The following is a 23,273-nucleotide window of genomic DNA, read 5'->3' as shown; positions in this document are numbered from 1 at the left end:
ACTCTTAATTACGTTTATCTTAATTACGTTCTTGAGAATGATTGCATAACATACAGAATCGTAGAGTTGGAAGGGGCCAAGAGGGCCATCAGGTCCAACCCTGTTTAACGCAGGTCTCCAAGAAAGTTAGATTAGAAAAGGAAGTCCAGAGCTTTGCTTGGGGCAGACTTGAAAAGATGGGGAATAAGTCCTTTATGTAGATTTTAGAGCATCCAGGTAACCTTCAGTTCATGGTAGCAATATGAGAAATAGTCCTCACTAGCATTTATGGACTTGAGCTGACAGGTTTTACTTCCATGTAAATGCATTCAAGAGTTTGTTTGACTTAAAACAATTAGGGAGAGGGGCAATTTTGCATAATTTTCCTAAGTCCCTCTACTTGCAGACTTGTAATTAAATTGGTGAGGTTACTGTGGAGGAGCTTATGCATAAGAATGGAAAGCAAACACTAAAATGTTTTTGACTGGTAGGACATTGTCTTAAGTCAGACAAGTAGTCTTGCCATATATTGTCCTTTTGTAACAGACTGCAATGTGCTTAGTCTTGACTTGATCTCAGTTATTCTTAAATTGTGATAGCTGCAATCTCATTCATCAAGGGTGCTGGCTTGCAACTTGTTTGAAACCTGTTGTGCATGTGTCCTGATATACACAGGACACTTAGCAGCAGGTTCTTAATTCAATTTCTGCTCCTGAGTTCTATTCATTTTCATTCATGCTTCTACATCTCTGTAATATCCTCCTCTCCTTCTCTTTCTTTAGCTTCAGTATCCTTTGCCAATAGATGGCAGAAGAAGAAGGGGATGGCAGAGAATGAGGTGGCTGGATGGAGTCACTGAAGCAGTTGGTGTGAGCTTGGGTGGACTCTGGGGGATGGTGGGGGACAGGAAGGCCTGGAGGAATGTTGTCCATGGGGTCGCAATGGGTCAGACACGACTTCGCGACTAACAACAACAATCCTTTGCCATTTGTACTTTTCATGAAGTTATTCCAGGACCTTCATTCCCAGTAAGGCCAATTCACTCACTCTTTCACATGTGCACAAAGTAAGTTTCCTGCACTTCAGGTTATTGCTCTTAAACATTTCTCCTCAAATATTTTTTTCATATCAGAGACAGGCAGCAAAAGCCAGTATCTACTACACTTACATGAAGTCATTGCTGTTATTGTTGCCTTGTTCTTTTCAAATGAAGCTAGGATTTTTGTTGTCTAGACATGGTTTAGTTGAAGAATCTATTCTAATGATCAACAGTAACCTTAATGCAGTGATAGGATTAGAAAAAGGGTCTTGTCACATGTTAGGATTTGCTTGGATTACACAATGACTCGCCTCGCAGGGTAAGCTTATCTTTACTGGAAGCAGCATAAACTGAAAGATTTCTGCAGCACCAATTACAAAGTCTGGTGGTTACTGTAGAACTTAAACATGCTTAGTTTTAGGCACAAAGTAACTTTTCAGCAAGAAGCAACCCATTTACTACACTCATCATCCGAAGTCCTCCTCATCCAGACACGTGCTCTGAAAGCAGCTCAGAAAAAGGGAGAGGGAGTCTTGTCAGTGCTGGCCCCCTGATTATGGAGCTACTTAACAAGGCTCATGTGATGCCAGCTTTCTTATCTCTTCAGCAAAAACTGTCCTCTAAGGCATTTGCCAGTACAGGATGTTTGAATCAAACCCTTGATTTTCTTACTGTTTATTGTTTACAATTGCTTAAACAACTAGATACATATATTGAGGGTAGTGTCTGTGTATGGATGCTATTTGTTTATATATTATTAATACTATTACATTACATTTACAACATGCCTTTCTTCCCCATGCAAGGAACCCAGTGCAGCTTATATTATCCTCTCCTCCATTTTATACTTACAACAACAGCCCTGCAAGGTAGATTAACCTAGTCATCCACTGAGTTTCATGGCTGAACAATTCTGTGACCCCAGTGTGTGACAGGGCTCATGTGAACTGTCAGACATGCACCCATGACTAAGTTTGCCTTCTCCACAAAAGGGTTGGCCTGGTATTCAAGCTGAACCGGGCAAAAGAACTTGTACAACTCAAGAGCTCAAACTTCTGCATTGGCATTCTCATTCTGAGACCTGAAGTTCTTTAAATGAGTTAACTCCATTCCCAACATTTCCTCCAAAATGCTCCATCTCTACTACTCAAAAATGTGTAAACTCTACATATCATATTGGTTGTCTGCAACTGTTACCATTACATTCACAGGAACAGTTCCCAAAAAATGGAGATTATGCCTGCAGCCGCTTACACATCTTGAAAAACTGCTACAGAGGTCTAGAAACTTCCTGACCAGTTTTTCGGTTGGCAAAGGGGATTACAAGGGGAGAAAAGATGGCTTCCATGGCACACAGCACACCGCAAGCACTAAACAAGCATTCAGTAACATCTATGGCTCCCCACAAAAACTACATTGATTTTTGTGATGTGGGTTTTCCAGCTTCCCAGGATAACTTACTCTCTCTTCGCTTTGACCAGAAAAAGTTTATGATTAAATCCAAGGAGCATAGTATAGCCTCACAATACCTTACAGAAGATAACAGGAAATTCACTTCATTCTCTTCCCTGGAGATCAGCCGTTCCCATTTTGTATTTAAAAACAAAGCAATTAATTTTTGACCCAAGAACAATTTCAGCAGTGCACAAACTCCAATATAAAAGAGTAATACATGTAATGTAAAGCTCTACTCTTCTCTTCTCAACTGCAGTATGACAACAGAAAATTGTTGACTGTTCCCATTTCACACATAAGGGAGTATGACTTCTGAAATCAGAACCAGCTGAAATTGAAGAAAACCACAGAATTATCCCTGGCTAGGCAAAATCAAATCACATGTTGCACATTAAAGACTTCCTTGAGGAAGTATTGTATTTTTATATTGTGGTTGTGAGCTGCCCAGAAGTGCTGTGGAACAATTGGGTGACATACACATTTTAAATAAATAAATAAATAAATACAATATAATTTTCCTAATTAGATACCTCAAAGATAGATTTCTGTTGTTGCTGCAGTAGTTTCAAATGCAAGTGACATAATCAAGATAATGGCCTCTACTAATATTTTATAATTTTATTTTTTAAAGAGTACAAATACAAAAATCATACAATAAAAGGAAAAAAACAAAATTCACAAAAGAAATAATTTTTAAAAATCACCCTTCATGTACCCCTCCACCAGAACCATTATTTTTTTCTTTCATTTTTCCGCTTTTTCAGAAATAGCCTCATTTGATTATTTTGGTCTTTTTCTAGTGCAAAATGATGAGAGCACTCTGGAACATGACAGCCATTGAGACCCAGGTTTCTGTCTTCCAAAGACATTTATATCAAGCTCACCAACCCACCTAGGACAAAAGTATGCAGCACATTCAGGCTTAAGGTCTCCAACATCACTGCTTTTCTCAAGAGCATTTTAAACTTGGATGCAAGTTCTCGATTACTATGTGATTTCACAGTGCTACCATTTTGCACATGTGTGTCGCCAGATTTCATGTTGGGAATGTAGCACACAGTGTATGACATTCTTTTCTGTCTTGTGTACTATGATTTGCTTCACGACACAGTCCACCTTCAACTGCCTCTTATCACAGGTGTTTTTTTTTTACAACAGATCAACACAGATCACAGGGAGAGGCAACAACTACAGGAATAGACAGAAGCAGCAACAGAAGTGTGCAGGCATTGCACAATTCGGCATGCTGCTAATACTGTGATGGAGAATTGTGGAACTTTGTTGTTTAGTCATGTAGGCCATACAAGCATATAAAATATATGTTAATTGTTAACCACTCATGAAAAAGCTAATGGTTCAAAGTCAGGACTCACAACACAATGAAAATTATAAGCCTACTAGATTCAGCTTAGGAATCGAATTGATTCTGATTCAGTGATGCCTCTAGTTATGGGGCTGCAATACAATGAATTCTTCTCACATATATTAAAGCACATTTGTGTGCATTTTTCAGAAGCATCAACATTTTTTGCATGTTTTGCATGCTGTTGAAATTTCTATGCAGGCATGGAAATATATGAACTTTAACTGCAGATTCCATCAGAGTTCAGTCAGGAAGGGAGTTCTGAAATAAAATCTGATCAAAAACAGAATTCTTAGATTTCTCTAATCTGCAGCTGCTATTTGTGAGTGTTTTAAGCATTCTGAACAGTTTTGACTGGGCAGTTCCCCGGCCAATGGGACTAATTTCTTTCAAAACATCATAGCATCTTACCCTGGACAGCACATGCACAGCCTATTTGAGGAAGCATCACCTTCCAGCTCCTCTAAGAAAATGGAACCCAGCTTACCAAAGAACCCAGATCTTTGTTAGTCAGATCACACCTTTTAGGAGTACAAAGGACATCTAGAATACTCTTCAGGACCAAATTGTACTTAGATATTATAAAATTGTGCTAATGGGCTTGTTATCACTGCATGCAAGGCACTTCAATTTCCATTACACTTATTCAACTTTCAAGCAGTTGATGGACAATCTTCTGCACATGGTACCTTCCCAGATGGAATCGTGATAGCTAGGGATGATGGGAGTTGCAGTCCAACACATCTGAGAACACATGGTTGGGAAAGGCAGACATAGATCATCATCTTGAAGACTTCCTATTGGTCATGGGAGACACAAGATACCTAGAGGAGCCCTAAGTGGCTTCTTTAATTTCTTCTTCACTGCCCCAGGGGAAATCTAAATGCTTCTCTACATAATTGCCAATTACTTAAGAGAAAAAAAATCCAATTTTTGAAGTCATTAATGTGTCGGTCAAGGCAAGAATATTGAAAGATGTCACTTAAACACAGATGTTTCCACAAAACACAACATGAAAAAGCATGGTAGTGCTTTCTAGATGCAATCTTAGTTTCAGGGATCACTGGAGAAAGAATCTTATTTGATTCTTTAGGTTAGATTATTTTATTTGTTTGCATCTATTAGGAAGAATTATGGCTCATGGTTCTTAAAAGTAATTACAGCATGTGAACAGAAACAATGGCTCAATGGTTTTCATTTGTGTGAACCTGAAGACATAGACTAGCACTTCAATCTTAAATAAAAGCTCTATCCACAAGTTTATTGGCTTTAGGTTTAGCAATGCTGAGGAACAATTAATATAGTCATAAGGACTGAATCAGGACTTTTAAATTAATGTCCCATTATTATTATTATTATTATTATTATTATTATTATTATTATTATTATTATTACATTTGTATGCCGCCCCTTGCCGAAGCCTCGGGGCGGCTTACAACACAATAAAATACATTGAAATACAATAGAACATAATAAATTACCATTAAATACAAAAATACAAAAAATACACTGAGTGACATCTTGCTACCAAAAATAGTATTCAAGGTGGCTCAAGGAGCTGAACTGCACAAACTATTTTGTTTAATAACCTGCCTATCATGTATAATGTGCACATTATTTGCATACAGCAGACATCAAGTCAATTAGGCAACCCATTTCATTGTATTTACACTGTACTCCTACCCTAGAATTTGGGTGGAGAAAGTTGGAAGTCAGAACCTAGAACCTGTTCATATACTGCTTAGTTTTTCTATAATTCTTAAGAAAAACATAAAGACATACATACATAAACAGACAGCACAGATATGTAATGTTTACCAGTAAATATTATTTAACTGTGATTTTAACTGATAAGGAGCTAAAATGATAAACTCACATATACTTTCTTGGACTTTACATACTATTTTTAGAAAACACAATGTCTTCCATGTCATTTTAAAATTACAGGCATGTGTAAAAGGTTAATATCAATGTAAATGTGCAAGCTCATTAAATTCTGTTCCTTAATTGCATTTACTTAAATAACCTACTGAAGTCTAGCAAATGCTGCTGACAGCAGAAGTCTACAACTTTAGACAATTAACTTAATTTGTTTTTATAAAACTGAAGGCATGAAATAATGCTCATTTCTGACAGCTCTTCCTACACAACAAGCAGCAAAAGGAGCTTGTATCAGTTACCAAGCAAATTCTTCATTAGGGATTTTCATTTCACTACCTATATCTATTATTTAAGACAGGCCATACAGAGCAAGAATGGAAAGGCAAACAGGTTTTACAGTTTAGAAAATAGAAAAAGAAGCTGACTATGTTTTGTTTCATTCATAAATACAAGACACAAGTAGATTTTTATTTTTTGTCAAAGCAAATACTTCTAAATGGATCATACAATGCCAAGGTTACTGAGGTGCTCTGGGCTACGAGCCAAAGAAAGGCTTCAGCTTCAACTGATGTTGACACTGTAGGGGAGCATAAGTTTCCAACTCCTCTGAATTACAGTACAATAGCCATGATTATTTGTGGAGCAATACCAGAAAGCTTTGCAAACTTTAGGGAAATAAATAATTTCATGCTAAAGTACTCACTTACTCTGCCACTGAAATACATATGTTCCCATTCTGGCCTGAGGTAGACTCTTCCACTCAAACCAAGATGACTGAGCAGCAGTAGACATCATCTTTGCTGATTACCATCTCATTTCGTACTGGCTTCTGGAAACAAGTTAGAATGTCAGCTGTCTTGGTCACCCTAGCAGATAACTGGTCCCGGGACTAACACACAGTAGAAGTGTCTAACTTTGGCAATGACCCAGCTCTTTCAGCAATATCACCATGATTCCTTGAAGAACCAGCTATTTGGGTTGGGGAAAGGTAACCCTGTTCTGCAGAAGTTCAAATCCTACCTCACAAAAGGTGGTTCTGGGGAACTACTGATTCTCCTTGTGGGAATTGCCTGGTTGCATCTCCATTCCCATGCATTTTATCAGCTACATGAAGGCTATTGGAGAAGACCATTTACATGCTTGCAAAAGTGTGAGCAAAGTGCAGATGACACATAACAAATGTGTACTTTCCCCTTGCATTACTGTGCTAGGAGAATGCCAATTTAAGGTCAGTAATGGACTGGAGGAAAGTGAATAAATTGAAGCTCAGCCACATGATAGGCAGATTGATGGCAGAGAAGTCAACTGCTCCTGTTCTTATTGGGTCATGTTTCTTTAAGAGATGTCGCTTGGAGCACTTTTGGATCTGGCTTTGCTTTATGACCTCCAGGTGATACATTTTTCCAGTTCTAGGCAAGATATTTCCAAGTTTATCAACAGTTAAATATCAATGATTAAATTTGCCTACAGACATAAAATTCCCTACAAACAGCTCTCCGCTCAAATGTCACTCTGCCAAGTATACAAGAAATATGCAAGAACCTTTTAAATAGGTTACCCTGGGGTGAGTCATATGCCATACTTGGGAATCTACTCAGGAAAACAGAACTGAAATGCAACTTCTTTATTTAGTTATTAGATTTATATCCCACTTTTTTTCTTTAAAGAACTCAAAGAGGCTTGCATCATTCTCCTCCTGCTGTTTTCAGTCTTATCCCTGCAACAAAACCCCTGTGAGGTAGGTTGGGCTGAGAGTCTGTGACTGACCCAGAGGGTGCTGTGCTTGTAGCTAATAATCAGGTGACTTAAGCTTAACTGAAACTCAGAAGCTAGAACAGAAGGAAGTATACCTAATCCTCCAGCCCTAATGAGGCTTAGGATTGCTCTTTCAACAGTATTCGCCGACTGCTCACAACTGCTACAATTCCAGCTCTGCTTCTGCACCTCTCAAAACTCTCCTCTTTTTTCACACACTGACTGCTTTCCTCAGTCTCCCAGAACTAACAGTGCTCCAGTTGCTACTCCTGCCACCAACTGCGGAGAGGAAGATTGTCTCCAACCAGCTTGCACTAGTAAGGAGTGATTTATATCACACAAGAAAGAGATAAGTACATTTGTGTTGACTATGAGTGAAACAGAAAGTCACGACTGCATAGTTTTAGAAATCTCAAGGCTGCAATCAGGGTACACTTGTAGCTTATGCATCCTTCCAGAAGTTAAATGAGCCACTTATGACTTCCTCAGAAGCCTCCCAACAGTAACCATTGTGGCAACTAGCCAGGCTGATGGTTTTTAAAAACTTCTTTTCAAACCCTGATATGCAAAGGATGTCCCAAAACACAAGAAGTTTCAATGCGGCCTGTAACCATTGCAGAACAGAATGTCTCTGCCCTGCTCAATCAGACCTCAAGGATCCCTCTGGTCCTCGCATAGAAAGGACAAGCTGTCATGCCTGACCCAGACCCAGGGTAGGATGACTCCATGGATGAAGGCACTGATGCTGCACAGCCTGAAGAACCTGCAGGACACAATGACTCCACTGAAACCCCAGGCACTTCTTGCAACGTACAGAAGCTACATCAATACCCTCCTACAATAGTGAGCCTTGAAGAACTCCCCAGACAGGGCCCCTGAGGCTGTACCTCACCTATGGAGTCACAGAAAGCCCTAAAGCACAGTGGCGCCTTTCCCACAAGGAGTGGAGAGAAAGTGCTTGCCCAAAGCCCTGCAGCAATCAGGCTATCAGGCTCCGGAGCAGTAAAGATTTACTTGAGAACAAAGGTAGGCAACTAACAGCTAGCAGATGTGCCTGAGCACTGGCTGAGAGGCTTAACTAAGTAAGCACTTATACAGAGCCACTAGTTAGTGGAATATCTTTATTTCAGCCCCAGTATGTTGCAACCTAACTTCCCGAATCTGACCTCTTGAGCTGCTGCCTCCTGATCAGACCCTATTCTTTGGATTGTGCTTGGTTTAGACTGCTTGCCTAATGCCTGACTTCACCTCTGCCTGCCTTCCGACTTTGCTGAATCAATTTGCCCAGTTTGCTCCAGGACTGAGCCTGACTCAGCCATAGCAGGACAGTCAGGGAGAGCATCCAGAATAAACAGAAATGGCGAGAATTCAGCTGCAGACTCATGCCCTACAGGTGAGCAAATGTCACTAACAGGGCAATCCTAGACATGTCTACTCAGAAGTAGCTCTCATGGAGTTAAATGGACTTACTTTCAGGTATGTAGGAATAGGGACCGCAGCCCAGGTTTGATTCTGTATGAAGGATGCATTTTAGGCACATGCCACTGGATGGCATTGGACTTTCCCCACCGCTTCTCCCATGGCAGCCTGTCCACTCTCAGGGCTTCTCTACATGAGGGATCTAAGTTACTGCATAAGGGCATCTCTGTACAACACATTTGCTACGATCTGGTGATCCCTCACCCGTGTTAGTTTGCTGGGCCTTTTCATTACAGTGTTGTACTCCAGAGCCCCTCCCATGTTTTCCAGCATTTTAAGTAGGTTTCTGTTTTCATTTTGTTTTAGAAAGAGGAAAGTCTGATATTTAAATTTTAAATTGAAGCCTAGAGGAGCAATGCCCCCTACAATTTTTTCTGCTATACAGCAGCTGTTCCATAGTGCCACCTTGTGGTTGGTTAATAGGATGCATAGAAAAGCTGAAAAATACCAACTTCAGATAAAAAACCCATGTAAAGGACACCTTTTCCCTCCCACAATGAAAACAGATGACTCAGTAAAGCAGTGGGTTAGAACCCACTATGAATATGGCATAACCAAGGCTCTTACTTCCATTTTCATTTTGGGAGGAAAAAATATGTCCTTTTGTGTCTGCATGAGACTTTTTTTCCTGAGGGGGTTTTTCCTGCCTTTCTGTACATTTCATTTAACCAACCACAAGGTGGGGCTGTTAGTATAGCCGTTGTATGGAAAATCTGGGGCTTTTTACTGGGTTCTGGTCCAGTTTGTTGCAATTCCAGATTTAATAGCAGACTTTCCTCACTCTTAGGAAAAAAACCCACAAAAAGACTCATGGAAACATGAAACAGGACCTGGGGGATGGTAACATCATGAAAAGCCCTAGTAACTTCCAAGAATAAGGAATCACAGGTGTACAATCAATGCCTGCTGTAGAGAAGCTCTCGGAACTCAGATTTAGCACAGTGTAGTGGGGACAGTGAACAACAGCTGTGATATATGTCACAAAGAGCAGTTTAAAGGAAACACTTAGGAAACTCAGCACTTTCAAAGACAAGAGCTAAAGTACATCATTCTCTAGTATCAGAGATGCAAGATCTTCACGGTCTAAGGAAAGCAATAACACCCAAAAGTTGCCTTTCACAACTAACTAATATTGTGCATTTTGGAAAGTAATTTGATGGAGCTATAAGTGAACTGTAGACTTCTTTTCTCTTCTGGTAATTTAGAATTAAATGTGATTTAATTAACACAAAATGATCCAGCAGTCATTCTGAGAATTGTCAAGAAAACTATTATTAAAGTATTATTAAAGAAACAACTTGGTAGATGGTGTATAATTCAGGTTAGTATTATTATAATAATGCTATTATGTCAGAAAATTGAGACAGTAATTACAACTAAAACTGTTCAACATACCATCGAAGTAACATTCAACAGAACAATTTATAATACTCATATTTATTGATTTGTTATATGTGTGTGCCACTCCATAGCCCAAAGGCTCTCAATACATTTTATTCTAATCCCCCCATCATAGTCGCATTCATTCATTTTAAAATTATATTTCTGTGATATGGAGATCAAGAGATGGACAGCAAAGTGGATTCTGTGGGCCCATCCAGTTGCAAAGGAATTCATACTTCAATTTTGGGAAGATAAATGCCACAACCTATCATTTAATGGCCTGGATGTTGTTGCTGCATTTGACCATAGATCCTGCGCTCATCAATTTCATCTAGATGCTTAGATAGGCACAATATTTGTTTCTCCTTTTTCTATTGCTCTTTTTGTTCTTCATTTTTACATAACTGCAAATAAAAAACATTTTAAAAAGCAATACCAAAGACAGAAAAATAGCAGTTTTAGAAATCTGCTGTTTCAAAAGCAAAAGCTTGTTAAAGCAGCTGGCTTTTATTCATGGAAAACTTGCTTGAACTTTTCAAAACCTAGTAAGTACAGGGAGAGAAACATCTTAGTGAGGGCATTCCAGAATTTCAACACCACAATTTCCTTCCTGCTCATTACAGGATAAATTACTTCTGGGTTCCATAGCAGATAGTTCTTACATAAAGCAATCTCCATAACTACTCTCTCATCACAAGAATAACCAGCACACAGTCCAACACCTACAGTGAGAACATCGGAAATGAGCTCATGCATGCTCACAGCTCTCCAGATGTAGGCCATCTGCTCTTACATTCAAGGCAGGTATGCTGCAGAATACAGGACCTGACAGATTCTAGCAGACCTATGCATTATCTCTAGGGACATGATTGTCAAGATTTCTTCCAAAGGAGAAAAAAGGAAGAACCTATCAGCCCACCACAGAAAAGAAAAAGGGACCTGGGAACTATCTAGCAGGTGGTTTGAAGCAGGGGAAATCCTTTATGCAAGCCCTACATTTTATCCTATTGCCATTCAAATAGCAAAGTTTGGAAATGGGCTTAATTCCCTTGGGATAGCAGAATGACACCCTTCTGTCCTATATTTCAGGAAGGGGTCAGGACCATGGAGTGTTCATTTTCACTTCACTTAAGCAGCAGCAGCAAACACATTGAAAAGGAGTGAAGCAGTTCTGCAGAAGATATATTAAAGTATACCCCAAAATTTCTCCCTAAATAAATGGCCTTAGGAAGATTTCCTGATGCAAGCAAGGCCATATAAAGTTTAGTGGACTACTGACTATTTGGACACAGAATTCCAAAGGCTACAGTTTTGCTACTTTCCTACAGGTGTAGCTGTGATACAATGACTAACTTTTCCCAAATCTAATAGTTATGGAAGATTTCAATGCTGTGGTTTCTTTAGACATAAAATTGATGCACACATTACATAACACACATCCTGCACACATACAAGTCTTCCCTTGAGTGAGTAAGAATGGTGGACTTTGAGTTGGTGTGTCCATTTACAAGTAAAATTAAACAGAATTAAGTAAAGATACTTCCCCCCACCCCCCAAAAGTATTTTAATTAATAGATAGGCTCTCAACAGGCTGCTTGAGCCAGACCTCTGGGTAATAACGCTGAGCACTCGATCAATAAGCTTCCAGCTATGCATAAAATGCAGCTTCATTAGCAGATTCACGTGCACAGCAACCAGGAGAGGGGAAAAGAAAGTTTCATTCTTTTTCTTCTTCCGCAAAGAAAATAAGAAAAGCGACACAATGACGTGCTGACAGCCATCACCTTTCTCCCTCCAAAATTATGTGTACTCTTCTCCCCCCACTCCGAAAAAGCTTTGATGTTCCCAGAACAAAAGCCTCCCTCATCCCTGCGGTTCCAGAGAATTGAGGGAGAGGTGAGCCAGCGAGAGGAACGAGGAAAGGTGGGCGGGGGAGGAGCGAGCAGGGGAGCCGGGGAGCTCGCGCACACGCCCGCTCCCCCGAGGGCCCTGGACGCGGCAATGTCAAGCGAAGGGGAACCCAGAGCCAAAAGCGTGCTGCAGCCCGACTCGTCTGCAGGCAGCAACACGACGGCCCGAAAGCAGCAGCCCAGGTCCCCTCTCCCGGCCCCTGGTGCAGGAGATGAATGAAGCACAAAAGGGGAAGGGTTCGCTTAGGAAAAGGAGAGGGAAAGAACACCCTCCGAAAAACTCCACCTCCCCAGCCTCAAGTGAGCAGTGCACGATCTGGGACAATCCCCTCCAGCTGCCCCACACTTTCAGGGGGAAGGAGGCCCTCCCGCCTTGGTCCTGTAAGGGCGAAAGCCGGGCGAGATTCATTCACACGCCGCGTCCCTCACACGCTTCGCGGCGGAGCGCCACGAAGTTTCCTCTCCCCAGGTTTATTCTAAGCACTGCCTGCAACTGCACAAGAATCCGGCGCATCCCCCTCCCGCATCCCTAGTGCGTGAGCACCGCCCTGAATTTTTCTAGCAGAAGACTGTAAAAAGAGGAAACTTCCTATCCGCAATAGCACAAAACTTCAGTTTGCACCGCACAGTGTATTGTTACGTCCAGCGCCCATTAGAATAATGCCTGCCCCTCTCGCCACCTACCCATGGGCTCCCCTTGAGGCAACTCGCAGCCCGCCTGCCCTCCCGCCTCCGGTTTGCATTCAGAGGTGGAGAGAGAGAAAAAGAGGCGCGGTGGGGGCACAAGGAACCCCCCCCCGGTGCCACCAGAAGGGCGCACGACTCACCTCGCTGGTCCGTAACCTGCTGCGAAGGCGGAGGAGGAGGGACCTCAGCGGCGAGCCTCCGCGCTCGGGACGCGGGGAGGCGTCCTCAGGGGGGAATGTCGTGCCAGGCACTGGGGGCTTCTGGCGGCGAAAGCCCGCCCGCCCGCGGAGCAGCAGCAGCCGCGACTCCAGGAGCGCGCAAGCTCTGCCAGCCGCGGCGGCGGCGGCAGCAGCTGGGACTGACTCAGAGTTTATCCTGCAAACTCCGCTCGTGCCTCTCCAGAGCAGCTCCCACACGCGCGCGCGCTCGTCCGCCCGCACACACAGGCGCACACACACACACACACACGCACGCACCGGCTCGGCCGGCCGGCAGTACTGCGGCTGCGCGCCCCGGCCCAAAATCAACAATGCGCGCTCCCCGCCCCCTCCGCCCGCCAGGGATTCCATCGCCGAGGAGCCTCGGGTCACATGGCGCCCCGGCCCTGGGCTGTGGGGGAGGAAGGCCGGCGCTGACCTGCGGGAGCGCGGCGCGGAGGGCGCCGTCAGGGCAAGGCGGGAGCAGCGCGTTCGGTCGGACGGAGGGGGAAATTATTCCCACCCCGCGCAGGGATGAACCGTCAAGCAGATTAACATAATAGAGAGAGCAAATGGCAGCTGGCAACTGGCTGTCTTCCAGTTCCGGCCAGCTGAAAAGTTCTGTGTGGCTCTAACGCAGGCCATAGTTTCACAGCGAGATTCTTCTGCTTGGCTCAGATATTGGCATATTGTACATAGAGACGTTCTGTGTGGGTCAAAAACTGGCCTGCGCTTACACAGAGAGGCTGGCATTGCTTGTCAACTAAGGAATCAACTTCCTATTTTGTAACAAGACCAGAGATTAAATTGTGTGAAAATGTAGCAGTTCCAAAATATCCGATGTGTAGCAGAACCGGGGAGATGTTGGTCTCAAATGGCTGTTCCAAAGGACCCAAAAGATATCCCAAGAATTATCTTTGCACTGAAGATGCCAGGATACAGCACCCTGACTACACATGACTTCACTGGCATCCTAAAAATATTGCCACATCTTGACACCACTTTGCATTGCTTTGCCAATCAGTCCAGAATGACCATGTAAAAGAGAAACACCTGGGATGGGTGATCCTCTCAAACCCATGAATAACCCAGCTTATCTTATTTATTAGATTACTATCCCAACATTCTCCTCCTCCTGCTCTCAGTTTTATCCCCCCTGTGAGGTACGTTGGGCTGAGAGTCTGTGACTGGCCCAAAGTCACCTAGTTGGCCCCATGGCTGAGCAGGGACTAGAACTCAGATCATCTGAGTCCCATTGACACACTCACCACACTGGCTCTCAGTCTTTTAAAACTTCAGCATAAAAGGCCATCTTAACCTGATGCCAAAAAGATGACAAGGTTGGCTCCAGGTAGGCCCAGTGGGAAGGTCATTCCATAGATGGGAGACCGCCACAGAGAAAACCGTCCCCCTTGTTGCCATCCTTCAAGCCTCTTTCAGGGTTGGCACTTGGAGGAAGGCCCCACAGTATCCAGGTAGATTGCAGTTGGGAGAGGTGGCCCAATGGTATTGCGGTCCCCAGCCATGGAAGGCTTTATAAATTAAAACTGGCACCTTGAATTAGGCCTGGAAGCATAAAAGTAGCCAATGCATGCAGCTAGAAATGATCTTACATGCACTGCAAGTTCTTGATCTGGTTGCTGCATTCTGCAGAAGCTGCAACTTCTGAACAGTCTTAAAGGGCAACCCCATGTGCAGTGCATTGTAGTAATCTAATTAAGGGATTACCTGAGGGTAGATTACTGAAACCAGGCTATTCCCGTCTAGATAGGGGCATAGCTGGGCCATCAGCCACAGCTGGTAGGAGGCAGTCTGGACCATTGAATTCATCTAAGCCTCAGGTGACAAAGATGGATCAAGGAGAAAATATCCCTTCATATCAACTTAGAGTAAGTAGCTCTGATTGTCTGTTACACTAAAACCAACCAAGAGTTTTATGATACCTTAAAGGCAAGCACACATGGTAGTATAAACATCCATGGGCTACAGCTTACTTTGTCAGATATTTCTTGAATATATATTCAGGCATTGTTGATTCTTATATTTCTCCCCACATACAAACACATTCAACATTCAACTAGAGGGATCAACTCTCTAAGAAATGTTGAATTTCCATTTCCAGCAAACCTTCTTTCTCAAATTAATTGGTCTATTAAATATGGCAGCAAAAAGCATAAAGAAGTAGCATTCTTTCTCTTTCCTCCCTTCTCTTTCTCTTTTTCCCCTTGGCATTCACCACAGGAAAAAAAATTGAAGTTGTTCTTGTACTGATAAAAACACATTCTTCTGGTTTTCTTGTGTTAAAGAAAGGAAACTTGTTTTTCCATTGGGCAGCCTTGTCTCCTTTGCACACTCTCTCTCCAGTGTGTCTGACTAGCAATGACCTTGATGGGAAGCTGCTCTGTTTCTGTGACAACATCAACACCATGTTCCTGTTTCCATAGGGCGCAACAGATGTCTGTGTTTTCCAACAGTCTGTATAATTAATGTGTCTGAGCAATTGCTGCATCCCTCGCTGTTCCTTGTAAGGAAATAGGACCAGTTCAAATTATCAGCAGAAGTGTGTGTTTGCCTCCATTTGCAATTTGTTGCATTGAAGTGGGAAATGGTCCCTGATGCCGGTATCAAAATACCTGGTCCAAGTTGTGTAGGCCTCTACCACACCACAACTATAAAAATTAACCCATCTTTTGGTTATTTTTTTTACAAAATGTGAAGATATGAATATAGGACATACCATCTATACAGTGCTAGGTCAAAATGGTCCCGGTCTGAAACATTCCGCGGATTACCATGTCTACCCTGTAATATCCAAACATGGCACTCTGACTTGTTCTGGGTGTAGAAAAGTAGATTTCCACATGTTTTAAAGTCTGACTCTCACTATTCCTGATCTCAGGACATGCTGGCAGGGGCTTCTGGGGGTTGACATCCCGAACATGTGTCAATTTACTTTCTGCCCAAGCATAAACAAGCCGTGGGTTTTGTCAGGTGTGAACCATGCAATTCTTGGGGGTAAAGTAATCTTGGAGACCTTCCTACATGGAGCTAGATAGTTCTTTAAAAACATTTGTACAATCCACATGAGAAGAGTTAGTTGCTATTCAGAAATTCCTTCTGAATTTCCCTTTCCTCCAAAACCTAATTGCTAAGAGACTTGATTTTGCAGTTCTGACTGGCAAACCCCTTGTATTGGGGTTGCATTAGGAAGTAGTTAACAAGTGAATTCATGGGCCTAGAACAAGTGGCTCACAATGGACACAACAAATGCCGACAGTTTGAGGAGGTTTGGTCTTTCTTTTCTGATTTGGATGCACAGCACTGCCGGTTGATCAGGCAAAGCACATTGTTCCACTCCTGACAAAGCCTCAGCTGTTACATACAGGGTCTCTCTCATCTCTCTGCTCCTCTTTCTATTTCACTGTCAGCTGCTGGCATCTTGTGACCGTCTCTAACTGTTCACTGTCTCTTGGTTTTATTTCCATTGCTACAAGAGGCTTCTCCTGGACCTGCCATTGTTCAACTTCTACAGCTGCAGTAACTTTTTAAAAGAAGTCTTTTTATATCACTGGTGACAAAGTATTGGTTTAAATACATTAATTTGAAAGGCAGGGATATAATAAAAGTTGCAATATTTTAGTGTGTGTCCAGCAGTGGTGAGCTATTTGAGAATTATGGGCCAAAACATTTGGAGGGCCACAAGTTGCTCATCCCTAGCACAGAGTACTTGCAGCTCTGCCAACCGTATGCAGATCATGCTAGCTCATTTTGCTTATTATATTTTTTTATTTGTTTAAAACAGAAGTTTCCCAACCCCAAAATCAGGCGTGTATAACTTTTCTGGTCCCAAGTGTTGCACTGGGATTGACAAAGGTCCAAGGGCCCAAAGAATGCAACCTTTTCCATCCTTTCATTTCAAGAGATTCAGTTATGTAATACTATTTTAGACCAAGTAATGATGATGCTGTTTGAGACACAAGCTGCTTTTCCAGCCCGTCATGCACGAATCCCATGCCCTTTTCCACCCACTTCAGCCTTTATGGAAAACTAAAAATATCACAGGAAATATATTTAAACATTTTAAATTGAGAGTTCATATATTTAGAAAGCACTTTTAGGCTGCAATGTTGGCTGCCAACCCTTTTGCAACACTTGCTGACAAAAGTCATGATTAGCACTTACTGTGATGTATTTAAGTTAAGAGCATCTTGATATTTTATGCATGAGTGTTTAGTTGCTGAGAAGAGGAAACATTGTCTCTTTCATCAGCGTGGCCTGTTCAGCTTATTTGCACATCACTGTATTATGATGTATAGGCATAAGTCCCACTGATTTGTAATGGAATGTTCTTTAAAATAAGTTATTGATAAGGAAACAGAGGAGGAAATAAATCTCTTAAACCCTAAATACATATGCATACAACTGGTCTGTGGTGGTGATTATTGTTTGATGTTGGCGCTTAAAAGGACCACAGCTGTCATTGTTAGAATTACTTACCTTCCTGAGTAAGAGCTACCCATGTGGGTAGAACCTCACTGGTCAGGCCCTAAGACTAATAAACAAACACATGAATTCAGTACATCATGAACAGCAAGGCAAGCAACCCATCTTCTTTGTCTTTGGCTCAGTCCTTTCATTCAGAAGCTTTCAGCTGGTGACGGTTCCAGTGGAAATCAATGGTAACATTCCCTGCATTGATGCTTCAGGAGGAAGTGTGGGGGTGGCTGGTTGGGGTTAGATGTTCCTAATACATTCAGCTTTGCTGTTCATTGTGAAGTGAGATATATATACTCAGTTAATTAGGCATCACTGAGGGATATTTGAATCCACCGTGCCTACAAGCTTTGAGAGCCAGCATTTCCTTCTGTATTATAATACGAACACAGAACATTACTTCAGTCCAAACCATTGATTCATGTAGACTAGTCAAGTCTATTTCAATGGGTTCTGGCTTTTCTTAGTGGGGTGCCCTTCAAACAAGTTGGACTCCCATCCTCTTTAGCCAACTTCTTTGGAATGAGGTAGAAGTCAGATCTCTTGCCTAGTCTCAATGATATATTGTAGCAGTTGGTTTGATTTTGTGCTTGGGACTGTTATTTTTCCCCCAGGAGTACTTGGAAAAGTCCTGTTCCATGATATTCTAAGGAAAATAGCCCCACATGCCTTAATCATAGGGCTGAAGGCAGTGACTGCTTAAGTGTGTGATTAATGCATTAAAATACTAATGACAGAAAGACAATACAATTCTAATTATAGTATGACATGCCTGAAGAATGCAGAATCATATCAGGGCCCTGAGGAAATGTTTAATGAACATTTTGTGAACAAGTTTAACTGTTGTGCCAACCTCAACAAATGTGTTTTAACAAACTAGCTTTATGCTTTTTGTTTTTTAAACTCCCTTCCCACTTTTCTGAAAAAAATGCACAAAATAGTGAATAGTAACATAAGGAATCAACAGAAATTACAAATTATAACCTGTTTATAACAACAAACTTTCCAATGAAACAGGGAAAGGTGCAGTAAAATTAGGGTGTTTTTCAGACTGGGGGCCAAATTCCATGTCTAAGGGAGAAACTCCTGGGGTCAACATTTCAGTGCTGGATGGAGTAAAAGGGACAGCCCTTCCCCACTATATTTAAACTTAAAGTTTAAGGTGGCAGCTCTGTCTAGTGGACAGGCAGAAGAGCAGCCTAGGAGACACAGATCCAATGATGGTAGCTGTAGGCAACAGATTTCAGGAGCATGTGATCCCCAGCCTCGTCTGAGCTGCCACTTGAGCCACGTGGTACATGAAAGGGCTGGCCCTGCCCTGAACCTGCCTTTCTGAAGTCATTGTGACATTTGGATAACAGGGATTTAACAAGACATCTGACTGATAGCATCATACAGTTCTTTCTTTCTTACAGTTCATGCAGCAACTTTAACTTCCCATTTCAGTTTTTCATGTAGATTCTCTTTTCTTCCTGTAGGAAGGGCACTGCATGGTTAACCTGCTTTGGGTTCCAGACACAATGCAGCACTCAGCTCATAATTTACTCTGCAGGGTTTATGTTTCTGAGTGGAAACTTAATAGGATGGATTTCACAAAAACAAAAGATGGCTGTGTATTCTGACAATACTGTTTTCTGCATTTGCATTCAGGGCTAACTTGAAAGGGCAACACACATCTGCTGTCCTTTGAGCAAAATCTTGTAGAATTATCCACAAGGCGTCCAATTTTGTCTTTTTCACTGCTTCGGGAGTGGTAGTGCCTGCATGCTAGATCTGATCTAAGATGCCCCACAATTTGTTCGATTAGTGCATGAATGCACAAGAATGCCATTCCAGGAATAATTTACCAGACTAGACTGTAACTCCTTCCTTACTATATTTAACAGGACCTTGTCAAGAGTTTCTCTCCCCAAGGATCTGGCTTCTCCTAATGATTATAATGAGTTATTATTACAGTCATGAGTCAGTGCAGAGACTCAGTATAGCTGTTGGAACACCCATCATAATATCTGAGCTGTAAAAAGTTGGAGGATAGAGAGAAAGCCCTCCAGGTTATCACCATCTATGTTATTTTCAAAAGCTATAATTTGATGGTTATGATAATGAGAATATTTTCTTCTGCTTCTCAGAATCTGGTGGGTCATAGGGGAAAAGATACTGTATTGTAAGGATGGGCATGTGAATTATATGTGTCTATTCAGCAAAGTCCAGCTTTTGTACTTAGGATTACACAATAGGGTGGGTGCCACACCACCCACACTTCAGTTAGAACAACTTCTACAAACAGCAAATGTGCAAAAATAAAGAAGTCACTCATTGTATGACTTATTTTGTTTTTGCCATTATTTTAATATTTTGATCCTATTTTTTTTGAAAGAAAACAACCTTGGAGTGATCCCCACTCCAAAGCTCAGATCACCTTACTCCTCATATCACCTTACCCTCCAACTGGTATGGTGCTCATTTCAATACATGTTTCTGAGATGGTGAACAGGGCAAAATCAAACTAAAAAGCAAACATTTTCATATTCCCTGATCTGGAAGCAAATCCATTCAAAATCTCCAGAATGTGTCAGGGAAGCAATAAGTGCAATCATTAACATTACACACTGCTGCAGAACTGACTTCTGGGATTCATCATAGCTTCTCCCTGCCCATCTTAAAATGTTATCTCAGCATATTCCATGGTGAACTGTGCAATATATTGGTACAGGAAATACTCTGTGCATTGGCAGCTCTAGATATCTGAGGGCACTTGAGCAAGATACTCTCAGTGGGTGGCCTCATTTGGCGTGAACTCCTCTTCTCCTTGCTGCCATTGTCACCAGTCTTGCCTGCCTGCCTGCCCGCCTGCCAGCCAAGGGAGGGCTAATGAGGGAGCAGGTGGTACAGGGAATAGCTCTTCCTTGCCACCATTGCAAACCAACTCTGGGCTGCTCAAAACAGGCAGGCAAGTGAATGAGTGAGACTGGCAAGGAAGAGCAGCGGATCAACTGCAGAGTTTTGTGGACATAGGTAAGTGCCCAAGTATGTGAGCCTCTGACCCCAGCCATGAACTTGTGACCACTGCTGGAACCTTTTCAGGGTTTCTTTCTTTATTTAAAAGATTTGTATGCCTCCCAATTGTAGCTTATAGTCACAAGATAAAACAGAATAAAAACCAACTACGACATAGTAAAATACAATAAAATACAGACAAAATACAAAACAAAGGTTGTGGCATTAACTATTAAAATATTTTTTAAAAAGGAAGGTCTTTGCCTGGTGCCAAAAATATAAGAAAGGTGCCAGGTGAATCTCCTTGGGCAGAGCATTCCAAGTAAAGGGAGCAGCTGCAGAAAAGGCCCTCCTCCTAGCAGCCAGCCCTCTCACCTCCCTGAAGGATGGCTCAAAAAGGAAGGCTCCCTGCATAGATTTCAAGGGCCTGGTAGGCACATATGGGTGCAGGCGCTCCTTAAGATAACCAGGGCCTAAGCCATTTAGGGCTTTATATGGCAGCTCAAGCACCATGAATTGGGCCCAGGCCACACTTGGTAACCAATGGAGTCCTTTCAGTGTAGGTGTTATGTGGGCCACTCTAGGGGCTCCCATCACCAACTGAGTGGTCCTATTCTGTACCAATTGTAATTGCTGGACCACCTTCAAGGGCAGCCCCATGAAGAGTGCATTGCAGTAATCCATTTTGGATGTTACCAGTGCATGGGTGACTGATTTCAGGCTCTGTCTGTCCAGGTAGAGACACAGCTAGCCTATCCTCCATAGCTAGAGGAAAGCACCCCTGGATACTGAGTTCACCTGATATTCCAGGGACAAACCCGCGTCCAGGAGCACCCCCAGACTGTAGGCCCTGTTCCTTAGGGGGAGTGCAACCCCATCAAGGACAGGGCAACCTGCCAGATGATCCCCGCTATTAGAAGCACCTCCGTCTTGTCAGGATTGAGTCTCAGTTTATTGACCCTCATCCAGTCCATTACTGAACTCAGGCTCTGGTTCAGGATGGTGACAGCCTCACCTGGATGAAATGTAAAAGAGAGATAGAGCTGAGTATCGTCAGCATATTGCCAAGTCCTCAGCCCAAACCTCTGGATGACCTCTCCCAGCAACTTCATATAGATGTTAAAGGGCATGGGGGGCAGCACTGAGCCCTGCAGTACCCCATGATGAAACCGCCATGGTGCACAGCAATTGTCCTCCAGGACTACCTTCTGGACCTGGACAGCCAGGTAGGAGCAGAACCACCACAAAGTGGTGCCTCCAATCCCAACCCTGGCCAACATGTCCAGAAGGACACCATGGTTGATGGTGTTGAGGGCCACCAAGAGGTCAAGGAGAACCAAGAGGGTCACACACACCCTGTCCCTCTTCCTGCGCAGGTCATTGGACAGGGTGACCAAGGCTGTCCCTGTTCCAAACTCAGGCCTAACGCCCGATTGAAATGGATCCAGATAGTCTGTATCATCCAAGAGTGCCTGCAGCTGCCTGGCCGCCACCACCACCTGTAACACCTTGCCCAAAAAGGGGAGATTAACAATGGGCTGGTAGTTATCCAGTATCCCTGGATCCAGGCCTGGCCTTTTTAGGAGTGGTCTCACTACTGCCTCCTTTAATGGGGGAGGGACCACTCCCTCTCTTAATGAGGCATTGACAGTCTCCTGGACCTAGGGCTGAACCCCTTCAGATCTCCCAGTTAATTAATCGGATGATGATACCTAATATTGCCTCCCATTCTCCATGTTTTCTGATGATCCTGGTCTGGTTTTTAAAACTGCTTGTTTTAAAGTGCCCAAAGTCCATACTGGGAAACTGCAATGCTCATGTGATAAATACATCCTATTTATGTTATGCATTGTCTGTTTCTTAGACATCAGCACCACATCTTCTTGTTTTAATCCTCTGTAAAAATATACATATTCTGTGCTCTCCTTGAAGTAACTTTACGCATTCGAAATGTGTTAAGAGAATTACTCAGTTCCCAGTTAAACTACCCCTAGAGAAGTGCAGTTATTCTTCCTGCAAAGACAATTTGAATTCGGATTGGATACAGGAACCTCATATCAAAGTGTGCTTCTTAGATTTACTTCTTCAACAATCCTACCTCTTCAAAATCTCTCTAACTTCGAAGGTTCTATACCACAAAGGGTTGCTGATCACCCTCTTCTTAATCTTGAACAATGGTGGATTCTGCCTATGTCTACGACCAATGGCATGGCTGGAACTGCTCCTGATCAGAAGTAGGCTAGAAGCCAAGCCATCAAAGACATTTTAGATGGCTTCGTCTACATGGATTGTGGTACTGGTATTGCACTCCCTCACAATGAAACCCACACTAAGAAGTCAACTTCCATGCTAATTTTCCTCCTCTTCCTCCTCCTCCTCTTCTTTTTGTACAATGCAGTATTTATTTAATATGAGTTTTGTCAAGAAGGCATCCGAATTAATTTATTTATTAGATTTCTATCCTGCTCATTAGCCAAATTTTTATTTTAAAATGTTAAACTTATATTCCACAACTAATAGTCCACAAGGACTCTTTAAGTGGATGTAGGAAAATGAGGAAGTGTTGTAGTGAAGGCTAACTTCCACTCCCATGGACAGGATAAATGCATGTTCCAGCAATGACAAAGAGGTTAAATTTCTCTTTGCGCTAAATT

General features: G+C 42.5%; 1 protein-coding gene across 1 annotated transcript in view; it reads right to left on the bottom strand.

The window, feature by feature from the left end:
* Positions 1-13,270, bottom strand: part of KANK1 (KN motif and ankyrin repeat domains 1) — a 131,253-nt gene extending 117,983 nt beyond the window's left edge. The window contains exon 1 of the mRNA XM_044446593.1: positions 13,072-13,270. The gene's annotated coding sequence lies outside the window, so the exon portion shown is untranslated. The remainder of the gene's footprint in view (positions 1-13,071) is intronic.
* Positions 13,271-23,273: the final 10,003 nt, after the last annotated feature.

Source organism: Varanus komodoensis, unplaced genomic scaffold (assembly GCF_004798865.1).
Source record: "Varanus komodoensis strain SLA01 unplaced genomic scaffold, ASM479886v1 scaffold5, whole genome shotgun sequence".
NCBI lineage: Eukaryota > Metazoa > Chordata > Lepidosauria > Squamata > Varanidae > Varanus > Varanus komodoensis.
Note: the sequence above shows the minus strand (reverse complement) of the source record. Positions and strands in the feature narration are given on the sequence as shown.